The sequence below is a fragment of the Arachis duranensis genome, chromosome 4 (assembly GCF_000817695.3).
Source record: "Arachis duranensis cultivar V14167 chromosome 4, aradu.V14167.gnm2.J7QH, whole genome shotgun sequence".
Taxonomy (NCBI): domain Eukaryota; kingdom Viridiplantae; phylum Streptophyta; class Magnoliopsida; order Fabales; family Fabaceae; genus Arachis; species Arachis duranensis.
Window position 1 is genome coordinate 18,429,439 of NC_029775.3, and position 3,063 is coordinate 18,432,501.

Genomic DNA, 3,063 nt, shown 5'->3' on the forward strand with positions numbered 1-3,063 from the left:
CCATAGAAAGGAGTATGAAGGATTGGATGAAGGTAGTAGGAAAGCAGAGATTCAAAGGGAATGAGGCATCTCCATACACTTATCTAAAATTCTCACCAATGAATTACATAAGTATCTCTATCTTTATTTCATGTTTATTTATCTTTTAAATTATTAAAACTCTATAACCATTTGAATCCGCCTGACTGATATTTACATGGTGACCATAGCTTGCTTCAAGCCAACAATCTCCGTGGGATCGATCGTTACTCACGTAAGGTTTATTACTTGGACGACCCAGTGCACTTGTTGGTTAGTTGTGCAAAGTTGTGAAAAAGAAGTGAGATTACAATTGTGTGTACCAAGTTGTTGGTGCCATTGTTTATCACAATTTCGTGCACTAAGTTTTTGGCGCCGTTGCCGGGGATTGTTCGAATTTGGATAACTGACGGTTCATCTTGTTGCTCAAATTAGGTAATTTTCTTCTTGTTTCAACTTTTATTTTGTTTCCAAAAAGTTTTCAAAAATTTTTCAAAAATTTTTTCTTTGTTTTTGTTTTTCCAAAAAGAAATTTTCGAAAAATCCCAAAAAAATTATAAAATAAAAAAAAAATTTCTTGTGTTTCTTGTTTGAGTCTTGAGTCAATTTTTATGTTTGGTGTCAATTGCATGTTTTTAAAATTTATGCATTTTTTTTTTCAAAAAATTCATGCATTGCATTCCTCATTATCTTCAAGTTGTTCTTAGTAAGTCTTCTTGTTTGATCTTCATATTTTCTTATTTTGTGTCTTTTGTTGTTTTTCATATGCATTTTTGCATTCATAGTATCTAAACATGAAAAATTTCTAAGTTTGGTGTCTTGCTTGTTTTCTTTTCTTGAAAATTTTTCAAAAATAAGTCTTGATGTTCATCTTGATCTTCAAAGTGTTCTTGGTGTTCATCTTGACATTCAAAGTGTTCTTGCATGCATCATGTGTTTTGATTCATAATTTTTATGTTTTGAATCATTTTGTTGTTTTTCTCTCTTCTCATTAAAAATTCAAAAATAAAAAATATATTTTTCTTATTTTACTAAAAAATTTGAAATCTTTGGGTTGACTTAGTCAAAAAATTTTAAAATAAGTTGTTTCTTGTTAGTCAAGTCAAGATTTCAATTTTAAAAATCTTATCTTTTCAAAATCTTTTTCAAAATCAAATCTTTTTTTTCCTTTTGTTATTTTCAAAAAACTTTTTTTTAAAGATTGATTTTCAAAATCTTTTTCTTATCTTTATTTCATGATTTTCGAAAACTTTACTAACAATTAATGTGATTGATTCAAAAATTTGAAGTTTGTTACTTTCTTGTTAAGAAAGGTTCAATCTTTAAATTCTAGAATCATATCTTTTAGTTTCTTGTTAGTCAAGTAATCAATTTTAATTTTAAAAATCAAATCTTTTTAATTTCCTTTTCAAATCTTTTTCAAAATATCTTTTCAATCATATCTTTTTAATCATATCTTTTTCAAATCATATCTTTTTCAAAATCAATTTCAAAAATGTTTTCTAACTCCTTATCTTTTCAAAATTGATTTTCAAATCTTTTTCAACTAACTAATTAACTTTTTGTTTATTTCTTATCTTTTTCAAAACCACCTAACCACTTTTCTCTTTCTAATTTTCGAAAATCACCATCCATTTTTTTTCAAAATTCTTTTAATTAACTAATTATTTCAAATTTTAATTTTGATTTTATTTCTTCTCTTAATTTTCAAAAATCACTAACCATTTTTCAAAAACAATTTTCGAAAACTCCTCTCTCTCTCACCTCCTTCTATTTATTTATTCATTTACTAATTCTTCTCTTCATCTAAAAATTCGAACCCTCTATTCTCCTCTGTGTTCGAATTTTTCTCCTCCTTCTTCTATTCTTTTCTTCTTCTACTCACATAAAGGAATCTCTATACTGTGACATAGAGGATTCCTCTTCCTTTTCTGTTCTCTTATTTTTCATATGAGCAGGAGTAAGGACAAGGACATTCTTATTGAAGCAGATCCTGAACCTGAAAGGACTCTGAAGAAGAAACTAAGAGAAGCTAAAGCACAACAAGCCAGAGAAAACCTTATAGAGAATCTCGAAAAAGAAGGAGAGATGGCCGAACCCAACAATAATGCAAGGAGGATGCTTGGTGATTATACTACACCTCCTTCCAATTTTTATGGAAGAAGCATCTCAATCCCTGCCATTGGAGCAAACAATTTTGAGCTGAAGCCTCAACTAGTTGCTCTAATGCAACAGAACTGCAAGTTTCATGGACTTCCATCAGAAGATCCCTATCAGTTTTTAACTGAATTCTTACAGATCTGTGATACTGTTAAGACTAATGGAGTAGATCCTGAAGTCTACAGGCTCATGCTTTTCCCTTTTGCTGTAAGAGACAGAGCTAGAACATGGTTGGACTCACAACCTAAAGATAGCCTGGACTCTTGGGATAAGCTGGTCACAGCCTTCTTGGCCAAGTTCTTTCCTCCTCAAAAGCTGAGCAAGCTTAGAGTGGATGTTCAGACCTTCAAGCAAAAAGATAGTGAATCCCTCTATGAAGCTTGGGAAAGATACAAGAAGTTGACCAAAAAGTATCCTTCTGACATGCTTTCAGAGTGGACCATTTTGGATATATTCTATGATGGTCTATCTGAGTTCTCTAAGATGTCACTAGACCATTCTGCAGGTGGATCCATTCACCTAAAGAAAACGCCTACAGAAGCTCAAGAACTCATTGACATGGTTGCAAATAACCAATTCATGTACACCTCTGAGAGGAATCATGTGAGTAATGGGAAGCCTTAAAGGAAGGAAGGAAGTTCTTGAAATTGATGCTCTGAATGCCATATTGGCTCAGAACAAAATGTTGACTTAGGAAGTCAACATGATTTCTCAGAGTCTGAATGGATTGCAAAATGCATCCAACAGTACTAAAGAAGCATCTTCTGAAGAAGAAGCTTATGATCCTGAGAACCCTGCAATGGCAGAGGTGAATTACATGGGTGAAGCCTATGGAAACACCTATAATCTCTCATGGAGAAATCATCTAAATTTCTCATGGAAGGA

The 3,063-nt window shown here is 31.7% G+C and overlaps 1 non-coding gene across 1 annotated transcript; it reads right to left on the reverse strand.

The window, feature by feature from the left end:
* Positions 1-2,499: 2,499 nt before the first annotated feature.
* On the reverse strand, positions 2,500-2,607 carry LOC127746888 (small nucleolar RNA R71). Its single transcript, XR_008008700.1, has one exon. It is a non-coding gene; the product is annotated as a small nucleolar RNA R71 (small nucleolar RNA).
* Between the last annotated feature and the right edge of the window lie 456 nt (positions 2,608-3,063).